This window comes from Coffea arabica, chromosome 8e, assembly GCF_036785885.1.
Source record: "Coffea arabica cultivar ET-39 chromosome 8e, Coffea Arabica ET-39 HiFi, whole genome shotgun sequence".
In the NCBI taxonomy this organism is placed as follows: domain Eukaryota; kingdom Viridiplantae; phylum Streptophyta; class Magnoliopsida; order Gentianales; family Rubiaceae; genus Coffea; species Coffea arabica.
In genome coordinates, this window is record NC_092324.1 from 28059123 (window position 1) to 28075008 (window position 15886).

The window sequence follows — 15886 nt, forward strand, 5'->3', positions numbered from 1 at the left end:
CCAATTCTGATTTCCTGTGACGATTTGAGCACTTAAGTGGATTTAGTCATATGAAAATGTGATGATTTCTATTTTGCATGCTGATTGTACCTTCGGATGGCATAGTGAAGGCCTACAAAAAATTTGGTTAGCTATAAAGCTCCTGCCGTGAGCTTGATGCACTTGTTTTATTTTGGCTGCTGAATGGGTTTGAATTGGACAATCTGAGCATGAATGATGTTTATCTAACTGGATTTTGGATGATTATCAGGATTAGAGTCTTGCATGTGTTAAATTTCGCAATCAAATGGTGAGAACAAAGCTGTGGAAAATTCTGTCTTGGCTAGAAAATTTTGCCGTGAGCTTGCTTGGGGTAGTGCAGCTTAAATTGGTTTTGATTTTTGTAATTTGGGCTTATAATCATAATTATATAGCTAATAATAAGTACTTAGGCCCTGCATGTAGCTAATTAGTTGTTAAAACAGAGGAATAAAAATTCAAAAGTGCAATCTGCCTTAAAGCAAGATCATCCGGACCAAACAGAAAAATTTCTGGAAATTTTGGGGTTTGTAACCATGGTTTAAATTCAACTCTTAAACTGGAAATGTTCATTATCTTGCTATGTGTTTAAATGCTGAATTTGAGTAACCAACACCATGATTAAACCAAGGGAAAAATTCGAACTAAAGTAGATTGGTTGCTGGAAATTTTGGGTGATAGCTGAAGGGGTATGAACCAGAATTTCAATATCGTTGGAAAAATTCAATTTGTTTCTGGAAATTTATTTTATTTCCTTGGATTATGGTGGCTCAGAATTTCATAAGAGATACAAATTTTAAGATATACAATTTGTTCAGCAATGAACCAATTAGTACATATAAAGCTGAAACCAAAAACGCTAGTATACAATTGCTGGAATTTTCGTTGAGACAACCGAGAATTGAGTTGAAAATTTGCTTGGTTCTTGGAAATTTTTCTTGAAAAATGATGCTTGGAATATGTTGTTTTGGAGCCCTATAAGAAATGTACGATGGTTTGAATAAAAACTTTTGGTGTGAAAAGAAAAGAAAAAGGAGTTTTTCATAAGTGAAAAATGAAACTCCAGATTTTCGGAAGTCCCTGACCAGTCTCGATAAAACGGTTATATCTTGGTGTAGGAAAATCCGTTTAAGGCGCCGTCAGCGGCATTTGAAACTAGAATCATAGATCTTCGCCCTGTAGAAATTTCGTATTTTTACTCCATGTGTACTACTGTCGGTGAATTTTCAAAGTAAACTGTTTGGCATGAATGACCTGTTTCATTTTAAATCTCAACTTGAATTCGGATTGAGACCTTATATTACTAGTGGTTCAAACTCTTGACTGAATTGTGGTTTGACCCTAGGGTGTTCCTGAATTTTACAAAGAATTAGAGGGTAAGAAGGTACTTGCTAAACGTATGCTTAAGCCTGGCTAGTGAAACAATTTCTACTCGTATTCCAATGTTCGCAAAGCTAATGGTCGACATTATTTTCATTGGAGCATAATGTGTCGAAATTGTTGACGGTGGGCTCTACGAATTCCCACTTTTGAATTGATGGTTGATTTATTGGAAATTGGTTGGTGGTGGGCTCTATGAATTCCCACCCTGCATGGATAACTGAATTGCTGAAATTGTTTGGAAATCTGTGCTACTATTTTGTGAAACTGTGAGTTGATATAAGTACTGATTACCAAGTGCTAAGTATTGACGAAGCCTTGGTAAATTTTCCTGCTTATGCTTAGATATAAATTTGTTGGAACACAGGGCTAAGAATTGACGAGCCTAGTGTTATTACTGTTTAAATTCTAATTGTGCAATATTGAGGAAATGAGATTTTGGATTGGAATCGAAAATGTGAGAAATTGTACCGACCTTGTGACTCCAAGTAAACGCTTGACTAAGTAAATGAAAAAAAATATTTTGCTTTAAGTCTCGAACGGTACAGATTTAGCATCGTATTGCTAAACATAGTGTCTACTATTTTTGCCTTAGAAACTTGGGCAACATGACTTTTATCCCTTAAGTTAGACTAGCCTTATCAATTTGGGAAAAATGATTCTCCCAGACTCAAAACCTTAGTTTTGTTCCAAATTCCTTCCTTCTTTATAAATCGTTTAAGGCTAGTCGGAACTAAGGAAAATTTAAAAGGTGAAACTCGATCACTTTTGTTTTAAACGTAGAAACCTGCTTGGCAAGAAAGACCTTATTTCCTTTTAACAAGCAGCTTTAGCAACAATTGTATAAGAAACCTTATCCTGAAGCCTTAGCAATAAATTTTGCAAGCACCGCCACTCAAAGGAACTTTTTCTCAAGGTATACTATTAGCCTCGATATTAAATAGCTTGCCGACTTATTTTAAGAAAATAATAGTAGTATTTTTCTTTAAGGAAAAGTATTTCAGGAGAACGATGAGAGATATGGTACTGATCTCACAAGCTCGATCCCAAGTAAAATATTTTGAGAAAAAGTAAACTAGCAACATGCTAGAAAACTCTACATGCGCAAGCCAACAGTTCCAATAGAAAACTTATGGCTTAAATTCTGATATCCTAGGATTTTACGAGGACGCGGAACTCGATCCTCAATCCAATATCTGAACTTCACTCTTGGTGAGTGTCCCTGCTTGTTCTATGTTATGTGGTTAAGCGCTTTATCAATTCGCTATGTGATAATTGTCAAAATGCAATGAATGATTTTTGATCCATCGAAGTGAGCAGTGTGTACTTTATCGCACTAGCCGTTCGAGTGGTGACATGTGTGAAACATTCTCTAATGAATCCGTGAATCTAAATGTAGTGAGTCGTTGGGTGAATCCCTCGACATCTGAATCGATCTACAAAACCTTGAATCTAAATGTAGTGAGTCGTTGGGTGAATCCCTCGACATCTGAATCGATCTACAAAAACCTTGAATCTAAATGTAGTGAGTCGTTGGGTGAATCCCTCGACATCTGAATCGATCTACAATAAAGTCGATAGGTGAATCCTTCGACAAAATTTTATTACGGGTATATCTCGAGTATACTGCGTCGGTAGATGAAGTTTGGGTCCAAAGCAGAGGTATGAACGGTGACGAGTTAGGTTTAAAATAAGTGTATCTACATGGAAATTAAGTAGGGAAAGTTGACGGAGGGTCAACTACGATGGTATCTGATCAAACGTGGAAAATGGCTCCTGAGAGCCCTTGTATCCTACCTTGTGCTGTTACACGCTTTCCTAACTGTTTCAATTTGATTTAAATTATTAACCGCTGTTTGATTTATGTGATTGCATGTTTTGGGGCACCACTGAGCTTTAGCTCACCCCACGTATTTGTTTTCCTTAATAGGTTCTGGAGACTGAAAGCGCTGAGACTTATTCATGTTTCTTTTCTTCTCGTATGGGATGTAACGAATATTATGGCTATTGTGTAGGCTTGTATTGTGTTTTAACTTGAATTCTGTACTTTTGTTTTTGGATTGCCGCTTGAAGCTGGAAAATGTGTAAACCCTATTTCGGAGGTTGGATAATATATTTGTGTTTGTGAATTATGGATTGATGTAACTAGATACGAACGACCTTATTCCTTGGTTCTAGAGCATGTGATGTCTAAGGGCCATAGATTGGCGATTTTAAGTTCCTTGTTGTCTCTGAAGTTAATGTGGTAGATGTTGACTTATTTTGAAAGGAAGCGACATTGTAATAGTTAGGCTATTCTTCGATAGGATTTGGGTTAGTGTGCGTGCGTGAGTCCTGGCGAGAGCTGGGCAGACGGCCCGCCAACCCTTTGGTTCGCCTCAGGGGGAAGTGGGGTCGCCACAACAAATACAAGCTACTAAGCAAATCCAACATGATTAAGGAAAAAGAAAAGAGTGGTCAGTCATATTACCTCAAAAACAAAGCTTGCTAGAGATATCCTCCACTTCTCCTTGAAATTTTTGGTTCTTAAGCTTCCCAAGCTCTCAACCTACAATTTAATCGGTTTAGGTTTTCTTGGTTTCACTCACAACTCTTGATTTGAGGTTGGAAATGGAAACTCTCTTCACTCTTTCTCCCACTCCTTGCTCTCGGCCAAACAAGAAAAATGGTGAAGAAATGAGCTAAAATGAAGATAAGAAGGTAAGAAAGTTGGTTTGGTCAAAGGTGTGACAGCCCCACCTCCCCCTAAGGCGAACCAAAGGGTTCGGCGGACCGCCTGCCCAGCTCTCGCCGGGACTCAGTCGAACCTCAATCAAATCCGAAACAAAACCACAAGATCAAACGAAATAACAATCCAAAACTTAAAGCTAAACTTATATACATTTCTATCTCAAAAGGAAGTACAAATATCGAATATACAAAGGTTCTCAATTCGTCATACATCCAGCCCGTGCCAAGCACTAGGGCGAGAACCATTACAAAACAAAAAAACTAGACTAGGCTAACCTACACTGAGCTCTCGTCCTTGCTCGCATCCCCCTGTTAAGGAAAACAAAACTAAAGGGGTGAGCTAAAAGCTCAGTGAGGTTCCGAACACATATTCAACAATAAAGCCAATACATTAACCATCGATAATCAATAATTCAAGAAACATTTACAATGGAAAGTGATAATAACACATACATTAAAAGGATACGGGCTCACAGGGAACCATTTGTTCGTTCGTTCGTTCTCCTGTCATTCCCCTTATTCTTCCAATCATTTGAAAATGCATTTTTGTATGTAAAACCCTCGTTCAATCATTCATTTCATTCACTCCCTCCTGGACGTTGGCCAGGCTCCACCAACCTACAAGGTAATACTCGAGTATACCAACGTTCACACCCAGGGTCACCATATCGTCTGACCGAATCCGCTTCTGGCTCGAGTCGATCGGTAACGAAGGGTAGGGCCCAGTTCAGCCAAAAGGCTTACATCATGCACAACTAATGTATCAATCATTAAATCGTTGAAAATTTCACGTTTCATTTAGGTCGAGCGCGATAAAGTACACGCTCGCCTAGAAAATTCGTTTTGGAAATCATTGAAAACACTTAACACATTATCAAACAATAACAACAAGTCATGAAGTCAAGGAGAATATAACAAACAAGGAACACTCACCTATGTGTCGCGCCCCACTTTTTGATCGTGTGGTGTGTGAAGGTAGTGTGGAATATGTGAACGTGTGAAAGTGAAAATAAAAGGCCATGGGACTTTAGAATGCGACGATTTGGCCAAACAAAGTTCAAAAGGGGGTTTTTAATGAAAAATGGAGTCGCCACTTGGTATAGAGTTAGGGTGTACCAAGTCACCCAAAAAGAAATTTTCTAAAGGAAAGATAGAAAGAAACCCCTTTTGAACGACTCCTAGTCCACGTAAACCAACGAAAAAGGTTCGGGAGTCACATTTGACGAAGGGGAAGGCAAGGATAAAATCCAAGGCACCCCTTCGACCTAGCCAAGGCTAGTTGCGTGATTTAGCCCCACCTTTCCTAATTTTTCTACCCAAAGTATGTATAGCGTGTTGGATGAGTCTATATGAATGCAAAGACCTAGACCTAGGGGGACATGGGGGAAATTTCTCTTCAAAGGTTGAGTGGTGCCAATCACATTAATTGTGAAGCCCAACAATGATCCTTTTGGAGAGGTCACACCTAAACCTAAATGACGTGAAAAATGAGTGGATGAATGTATGCCATGAAAAATGTGAGTTTGTGTGAAAAAGTAATAAAAACAATAGTGTGAGTGGAAGTGTACAAAGAAAATGTCCTTGAATGTAAAAATATACTCCAAGTGCCAGTGGGGAAAATGCATATGTGCAATTTAGAAGAGTGTGAAAGTGTTGGGGTGCAAATGAAAAAGTGCTCGTGTGCAAGTGAAGGGATATAAAGGTGCACGTGTGCAAATGGGAGTAAAAATGAAAGTGTAATGAAGATATAAAATGATAGGATGGATTTAAAGTGCATGAGCCTAGGGAATGCATGCATGTTGGGCACGGGGAGACCTAAATCGTGACTCAATTTACCCTTTGATAGAGGGAATACAAGCGTGCTAAGGCTTAGAAAAAGCCACACTCGTCTATATCCCATATTTAAGGGGACCTCAAGCAAATGGACCCTATACCTAACATGAGCTGCAAAAATCCTAAAATGAGGGAAAAAGGGGTTCGAGGAGCATGCCAAATGATAAAACTAAGAAAAATGCATGACATGTAGTGAACATGCGAATATGCACTTATTGAAAGGGACGGCCTATCGGGTCTAGCGTTGGACTAGTGTGGCGGCGTCCATTCATCCATCGCATTTATTCATAACTATAAAAAGCGAGTAGACATACAAATCACTCATAAACACGTAGCACATAACACTTAGCATGCTCGACTAGATACAAGAGCCTAATAAAGCAATTAAACATGTAGCAACAAAAGCAAGCAACCAAGGGGAAGGGGAAATAGACCAGATGCTCTCCGAGCCCTATCTATTACAAGCCAAGAGGTGTACACATACCCCATAATGAATAACTTAAATAAAAAGCAAAAGTAAATGAAATAAAGGAAAGGAATTAAAGAAAGGCAAGGAAAGCAATGTAGACATGCAATTCACACTTAGCACGTTGGATCACATAGGAGAAATGAAAATCAAGGAGATAGAGGTTACCTCCCTTGCAATTGGGGCCCAGTGAAGTGAAGTCACTTATTTATCCTCCAAAATAAAAGAAATGGTCAAGGTACCAATTTATTTGGGAAAAGTAAAGGAAATAGGCAAACACAAGCTCACTTGATCATAAAGCCCCTAAAGTTATGACTTAAGCGCAATTGAAACAAAGCATGGTAGTTAATTGAAGCAAACAAGCAATGAAGTTGCACAAATTAAAATTATCAAGGACCAATTTGATGAAATTCTCTAATTGATTGGGCCATAGTAGGACAAGGGGAGACTTGGGGGGGTCAAAGTGCAAATTCAGAATTTTATTTCATGCAAATTCATGCAAGCTACGTGGGCAAACATTCTGCAACCAAAACAAACATTTCTGCAGCCAAGAAACCACCTCAACTTGCATTCTTGCAAGCAGATATCAACCTTAATCACTAATTTTGTCAAAAATCTTTCAACCAAACATTCAAAGCTATTCTAAGCATCATAACACATACTTGCAGCATTCAACGAACCAAAACATAGAAGAAAACAAACATGCCAAAGCTGGAAAATTCTGTGCAAAGAGGTTCGGCAAGCCTGTTTTTTTTTTAGCCAGCACTTGAACATGATTCACACCTTTCAACCCCTAAACACACATACCCAACACTTCTTATCAAATATGTGATGAAACTCATGTGGTGCCTGCTACGGGAAAAGAGACAGCAGAACAAGAACATGAAATGCAGCTTTTCTTACGCGAACAGAAGTATGATCATGCGAAGTAATGGAAATGAAGCTTATTGATTCATCCCTCAAAACCCAATGTCACAGTTTCAACCCATTGCCCTTAACATAATCCCCTGCCCTAGATGATCTAATCGAACCAAGTAGACCAGAAATACAGCAAAGCAACGAAGTAGACATTCCGCGAAATTTCATGTGAATCCAGAGAACATTCACTTAACCGTGCGAAACCAAGAATTTACACTATCAAACATTTAAACACAAAAACATCCTAGAAACAGGCGACAAGGCTCATCGAAAACCTTTACTAGCCTTGAGCATGGAATTCACAGAATCAGGGAAAAAAATGCGCATACAGAAAGCTAGGGAAATAAAAAAATCTGCAACTTTCTCGTGCATCCCAAAATTTGTTCGTGCAGATGAAACCTATCCGAACCCTATGCATTAATTTATTTCCATCAGAGTCGTAAGTTCAGCATAGAGGCTAGGAGAGGGACTTGTGATGAACATTCATGATAGACCACATTCGAGTTTCTGTCTCTCAGAACCAGTCCAAGCTAAACAAATCTAAGCATAAAAACAAGCAAAGCTGCAAACTTTCTGCAATTCCCTTCCGGCCAAGACGCAAAACAGGTAAGAATTCAATACCTGAATGGAGAAAAGGCTCAGAATGATTCGGCCAGAAACCTCAAAACATCAGCGGAAGAGCGCTGGTGATGACACAAGTCCTTCTTCGCCTTCGCGGCTGAAGACCTTTCTGGTTTCGCTCTTCTCCAGCAGTCTACGGCTTCCCCAGCAATCTTCTTTTTTTTCCTTCCTCAAGCTCACAGCTTTTCACTCAGCCCCCTACCACTCTCAGTCTCTCTGGTTTAGAAACCCTCGCAGCCTCCTGCGTTTTTCTTTCCAGATGCCACCCTCTATTCTCTCCTTCCCGATCTCAGCCGCCCCTTTTTTTTTTTTTGTTTTCAGTTCTTCCTCTAACCCCAACCGTCTGCTCCCTCTGTTTTGTCTAGCCTCTTTGTTCAGCTTTTCTTTCCGCCCTCCACCCTCTTTCTCTCGCTCTTTTTTTGTTCTATAGCCATTCACTCCCTAAGAATCCCCCCCTTGCGGCTGCTGCTTTCATTTGTATTTATATGGGGGACAAAACCAACCCTAAACCTTCAGTCCTTTTTCTGTATTTACAGCCAAGGGCTGCCCGAAGCTCTCAGTTTGCAAGCTGCGGCAAAACGCAGCATCATGCCGCGTTTCTGTTTTTTTTACCCCTTTTTTTTTACCTTACAAAATTAAAAAAATAGTAAAAACAATTTAATTAAAATGCAAATCCAATTTTCTTTTTTTTCCTTTGAATGATTTTCCTTCTTCTTTTTCCTAGAAACTCTATGCTAAAACTTAAAAATAAAACAAAACCTAAAACCTAAAAACTAAAAAGCGACTAAAAAACTGAAATAAGGAGTAAATGAAATTACACCAAAAATTTGGTGTCTACACTATGTACGCAAAACAACGTGCAAAATATTCTTCCAGATATTATCCTTAGTCACCAAGAAAACCTAAGATTAAACGAGAAAGAATATTACAGCTCATCTAGCACAAACAATTAGGTGAAATCAAAGAAACTCAACAATTGATGAGTAGAACGTATAAAAAGACTTTAAAGTGAAACGAGGACATTTGGACCCGTGGACAAGAATAATTAGGGTTTCGTAGACCAAACGTAAAACCAAATTAAAGACAAGTCGGAATCCAACTAGATAGGCTAAGAAATACTATTTTCGGAATCGTTTATATGGTTCAAAATCACCTCATATTCAAGTAGATATTATACACTAAAATTCTTAATGAAATTCATGAAAAAAAGAGGTCAAAATACCCAGGAAAATCCTAAACCACTCCTCTTTATTTGGGTAAGAGTAAGTACACATTTGGAGTTTCCAATTGAAGAAGGATCATGTTTTAAGATGGAAAACAGTCATAGTGTTTGCCAAACGAAAAATATACAAATTCAAATAGAAACTTAGCCCTCGAGCGAAAATTTGGGCAGCACGCCCTTTGTATTTACCTATTTTCCAGTCATTTATGGCTCCATTGTTTTTCTCAATCAATCCCAACATTACACATAACATAAATAGTCACTCAATAGGCTCAATGTCATATGATTACCAAATCAAGATAGGACATGCACGGAAATGACGTTTAGGTTGGAAAACAATAGGCAGATTTGCTATTGCTTAGTGGAACTAACACAACTGAAGCGACACTAGTCGGATTGAGGTACAATTTACACCGTTTCAAAGCTAAGAGAAAGGGGTAAAATGTTGAAGAAGGCCACTCAGTCCAGCTTGCAATGTATCTAGGTCAAATTTACCAAAACAACCCCAGATTTTCTAGTTCGCAGTTCAACTAGCAGTCCTGATTCATTCAATCATATCTCAGCACATACAACTCCAATTCAAGTGATTCCAAAACCATCTGAAAGCTAAGATACCAGGATATATTTCTTAAGAAGACATCGATAACCAAATCAGTAGTATTCCGGTCAAACTAACCAATTACAGAAGCGGATTATCAGTTTCGGACAGAAACAGGGTAGCAGAGGTATTTCGGTATTTTCATAGGCTACGTTGCTCCGATTGGGCTGAAATTTTGTAAGAAACTATAAAACATCATTATCTAAAACTTTTATGTTTTAACCCAAGGCTAATTCGGCCTCTTACTAGGAGAAACAGTACCGGACAGAATGGGGTTAATTGAAACCCTAATTCCGAAATTTCCTTTCAAAGCGGAAATTTTCCGCAAATAGCCACAATTTACGCACCCTAACTTCATTTTAGATCATTCCCAACCATCATCCATGGCCAATCAATATTAAACATATAAAAACAGAAAAATCATGAATAAATAGAAAAATTCACCAATCTCAACCAAAATCATGAAATAGCCCACAAAATCACCTCTTAGACTACCACAAGCCACTAATTAAACATCATTAGATAGAAAAGAGAGGTTCCTTAGCTACTCACCTTATCATACAAAGAAAGGAGACAACTTAGCACCTTAGTCTTCCAAACCACTTCACTAATCACCTCACAATCACTAAACTAAGGGTTTTTATGGAGAAACTTCAAGATTAATCGGTTGGTTTGTTGGATTGAACAAGATTGGAGCAAGAAATTTGAGAGAGTTTTCTTCTTTTCCTCTTGAAGAGAGCCAGCCAAGAAGCTTGAGAATAAAGATGATTTTTGGTCAATTTTTGATTTAATTGGTAAAGCAAGAAATTGGTCAAAGTCCAAAGGTTAATCACTAAGTGACACTTGTCACTTTCATTAAATGCATGGCTATCCTTTTGTCCCTCTCACACCAACTCATTTAGTAACCTCTAGTTATCTCTTAACACCTGCTAAAATAAACCCGGTATCCAAAACTTAACCTAACTGGCCGAATTTTTTCGAACTTTCCGCACTAGCGGGTCCCACGTCCAGTATACGCTCTTAATTTCTCAAAAACTAACCGATACTAGAAAAATCATCGAAAAACTATGTTTACTTATACAAATTACCTCAAAAATTTTCCTACTAAAGAAAATGCGGAATAACATGCAATTAATTAACATAAAACCTAGAAAATAAGAAAATGTACGGGTTCTCACAAAAGGGCCTTAAATGGCCAACACTTGTCACACTTAGGTTCTCACAATTTTTTTTTCCTTTTCTCTCTCTCTTGTGGTCAAGAATTTTGGCTGCCTTGAAGGGTATTTTGGGATGATTTTTGCTGAAATAAAATTAAGGAGATTGAGGTAATAAAGTAGTGTTCAAGTGGTGTGTTCAATCGGTAGTGAACGGTACTCGTCGGTTTGAGCCGATTTTCCTTAAATTACATATACTAGGGTTTTAACTTATAATTCACTAACTTATTATTATCACTTCTAATCACACACTTAATATCATCTAAAACTCACTCTTAAGCACCAAATTTGATCCACACTCCGTACCGGATAGTCACACCACGGATAGGCGTAAAACCCTAATTCGCACTAACTTGAAAACGAAAAGGGTGAACCCTTAATTCTATATTCATTTGCACTTATTGCGGGGTGATTGGGTGGTAAGGCTATTATAAAGTAATAATTTCCAAGTAAAAGAAATTTTAAGAAAAATGTGCGGGATTTTCCAATTCCATTAAAAGTAGGGTTTCGATTAAAACATGAGAGATTTAAGAAAACCGATTAGTCCCAAGTAACTAGGGTTTTTTTTTCTTTTTTTTTGTTTAGAATTTAGGGTTTCTAGTTTTTAAACAAAACAAATTTAAGGGTTTAAATCAAAACCAAAACGAAACAAGTTCCTAACATTCGGGGTATCACAACTAGCCTATATCAGTCTCACGCCCTCGCTCGTACCCCCTGTAAGGAAAACAAATTTAACGAAATAGGGTGAGCTAAAGCTTAGTGAGGTTTCAAATAGTAAGTTGACCATTATGTAAAAGTGCAAGTATCAAAGTAGCAAAGTCGCAAGCATAACAAGTCAAGAAAATAAGCGAGTGTAAAAGTTCATAAAAAAAAATAACACGAGAAATAATAATCATTTCAAAGTATAAGGATACGGATGCCTCTCAGGAACCAAATTCCTGTTGCTTCACCAGAGCTTGATCAAGTAGTAGTTGACACTCCGTCAACTTTCGAGTAAAGTAACCAGTCCCATAGTGCTCCGCTTGACACCAATCCGTCCACCATTCAACCCCCTTATCGGGTCCGAACGCTCAAATAAACACGTGTGGCAATACTCGAGTATACCGATTAGTCGAGGAGGTATCACTCCACTCGACAAAACAAGAGACCCAATGGTTCATTATCTAATCGACCAAGCCGTTGCCGACTCGACTCGATTAACTAGCCAGTGGGGTTTGGGTTCTCAAGTAGGCAGCATAGTCGATGACCAATCGACTTAGTCAAGAAAAAGTACGGAGACGGGAATGAGAGGCACCTCCCACTCGAATCGAGTGTGGTACATACGGTCGCTCCGCACTTACAAATCGAGCACAAGTACACATATAAATACAAACACAGGTCACATGCAAATCAAGCTACTTGTACACGCATGAATGAGATATCAAGTGTTTAGTTGAGTTAGGTCAAGTGCGATAAAGTACACACTTGCCCAACAAAACTAAGCAAATCTTATCCGATCATGTAAAGGATTTAAATCAAGTATCAAGTTCAATCATGTATTTGGAAGCACTGACCAAAGATTTAGTGCTTGTCAAAATCACGTTCAGGTGTAACTCCTTGGTTGGAGTCCAAATCTACGATAAAATATCATTTACGAGCTTAAAATCAACTAGGGTTCAAAACTTAAGAGTTTCGCTTTAAGAAGATCAAGTAAATGAAACTCATTTAGATAGGATTCATGTTACGTATCAAACTCTAGAAAATGCATGCTCGCTCTTTTGGTGTTGCTAAAGAAGCAACTAAAACTTTGGAATTCGCATTTGAATCCAAAAGACGAGGAAAACATATTCCGAGTGGTCACTACTTTCATTTTTTCAAGGGTACGAGTTTCAGCCAAATTTCAGCTTATATACCTTTACGAAAGAAGGCTCGAATACCCTAGACAATTCAAGTTCAATTCGACCTCAAATCTTTGCTCAAGTCGCGAGTACACAGGCCTAACCCTCGAGTGAAAATTTGGGCGGCATGCCCTTTGTATTTAGCTATTTTTCAGCCATTTATGGCTTCATTATTTTTCTCAATTTAGCCCAAAGTCACACATAAGTAATGTTAACACAATAGCCCTTCAACTAAGCTCAATGTCAACCAATTACAAGACAAGTCTAACAATGCGACCGGAAACCAGTTTTAAAGACAAATGGCTAAACAGCAGGTTTGACGTCTCTTGGCGTTTCGGTCACAACTGAAGCTACGCTTATCATATTAGGGTAAATTTTATAGCGTTTCGAAGATAAGACAGAGAGCTACATTTATTATGAAGACATAAACACCTAGTTCATGCATTTTCAAGGTCAAAATGTGAAATCTCAGAGAAAACAGAAAGTTGCCTGTGAAATGGGGCTTTTGGCATTCAGGGGTATTTTAGTCATTTCACATGATACAGTGCTCCGATGGAGCTGAAATTTTACAGGAAGATTTTTAACTCTATTCCCTAAAAATTTCATGTTTTGAGGAAGACCTGATTCGGCCTTTATCATGCACGAATATGCAGGTCAGAAACAAGGCAGATTCATCATCAAAGCTGGAAATTCACTTCTACTCTAATAATTTATATGCTAGCTCAATACTATCAAGTCCTATATCATCAAAACCATCACTTACTAGCTCAATACCATCAATTACTAGGTAGATAACCATAACCAAGGCTGGAAATGTAAACTCTAGCTAACCCTTCCATTATAACATTCAAAACTAACTAATTAACCATCATAAACCGAGATTAAGGACTTCTATCCGAACTTTAGCAAGATTAACAAGAGAAAAGCAAGTTCAAGCATGATACCTTCCCAAAGCTCCTTTTAGGTGTGAAACAAACCACTTTCTTCCCAAACTTTCAGCACCCCAAGTCTTCCAAGCACTAAAAGGAAAGGTTAATTGGTTTGGATTGGTTGATTTCTCTCAAACCAAGATGGATTCAAGGTTGGAGTTGGACTTTTCTCTCTTGTTATTTTCTCTCCTCAAGCTCGGCCAGAAATTGTAGAAATGAAGAAGAGATTAAGTGAATTTGGTGATAAGAAGATAGGAAATTGGTTGGTCAAACAACCCTTGGATGGTTGCTAAGTGTCGCCTCAGGATTAAAGCTCAAATTTTTTCTTTTTTTAACCTCTTTCCTTGGTCAACATTTTTGGCCACTTAAGGGTTAATTTAAGGGCTAATTAGCTCAATTAAATACAAGGAGATTAAGGTAATAAGGTGGTGGTCAAGTGGTGTATTCATTCGGTAACAACCGGCACACGTCGGTTCAAACCATTTTTCCTTAACTTACACGTACTAGTGTTTTAACTTATGATTCACTCACTTATTATTATATCACACCTTTTAGCTCATTTAAAACTCACTCTTAACCACCGAATTTAATACTCACACCTCACTAAGTGATCACACTACCAAAATGCACCAAAAACACACCAAAAACTCTAGTATGCACAAAACCCCTAACTTATGCCATTCCTTTACAAAAATCATAACTTGAGTTATAAATGTCAAACATTCATACAACTTGGCCTGGTAAAACTACACTTAAAACACTAATAATCTTTAGAAGACACCTCAAAGAAATTCAGCTCATAAGTTGGTCCAAATTGAGCCATAAGCTACTACAACATTCCTATGTTTACTTGTGCAGAGCAGAATTTTTAGTCAATTTTGCCAATTTTTTTGGAATTTATAGAGCTTGAATCAAACTATGAATTTTACACCATAGGAAGCTCTATGAGTCTAGTTTCAAATGCAACAAACGGAACTCAATTCCAACTTTCCTATACGAAGTTATAGCCAATTTCCCAAAGCTGCGCAAAGCCTCCTGCGAAAATTTCTAGATTTTCTAACAACTTGAGATTATGAACCTTTTCTTAACAAAATTCACTCCCTTGGTTCAAATTCAACCATTAAAACAACCAAGAATCTAAGGCAAGTAAGTTTAACTAAGAGCTATAAAGACAAGTAAATTTTCAGGGTTTCACACACTCTGCTCTCGGGAGCAGGTTCCGTGGCCACTTGTTCAAAATCTGTTGACACTCCGTCAACCATGGAATTATAACAAGTCCAGTAGAGCACCACTTAACTCCAATCTCCATCTACTAATCAAACCTCTTACCAGGCCCGAACTCCTAGATAAACACTAGTGGTAATACTCGAGTATACCGATTAGTCGAGGAGATCACACTCCACTCGACAAAACTAGAGACCCATGGTTCGTTATCTAATCGACCAAACACTTGCCGGCTCGACTCGATTAACTAGCCAGTGGGGTTTGGGTTCCCAAAAAGTATGTATAGTCGATGAGATAACATCTCCAACCGACTTAATCAAGATAAAACTATGGAGACGGAATGAGAGGCACCTTCCACTCGGATTGAATGTGGTACATGCTGCCGCTCAGCACTTACAAGTCAAGCACAAGTACAAATTCAAGTACAGGTCAATCAAGTTCAATCAAGTACAAGATCATTCAAGAAGGGGAGGACGAGTGTGAATAAGGGCACACTCGCCTAGCCTTAATCAAGTCATCAATAATGTCTAGCATGTCACATTTCCAAGCATTTCAAGTATTTCAAGTCAATCTACAGGTCACATGTACATAAAGTTACTTGTACATGCATGAAAGAGATATCAAGTGTTTAGTTGAGTTAGGTCAAGTGCGATAAAGTACACACTCGCCTATGAAATGTCAAATCAGATGTTTAATAAATTTCTAGGAACAATGAGGAGGGAACATGCAGTTGGAACACTCACCAATGATTCACTGCTTTCCAAAACCAAGTTCAGGTTCAACTCCCCAGTTAGAGTCAAAATCTGTGATAAAATATCGTATAACAATTTGAAATCAATTACGGTTTCAAAATATA

General features: G+C 38.1%; 1 long non-coding RNA gene across 1 annotated transcript; it reads left to right on the forward strand.

Annotated features, from left to right (window-relative positions):
• Window positions 1–2552: 2552 nt before the first annotated feature.
• Window positions 2553–3527, forward strand: LOC140012878 (uncharacterized). The gene is made up of 2 exons (XR_011819850.1): window positions 2553–2610; window positions 3329–3527. It is a non-coding gene; the product is annotated as an uncharacterized lncRNA (long non-coding RNA).
• Window positions 3528–15886: the final 12359 nt, after the last annotated feature.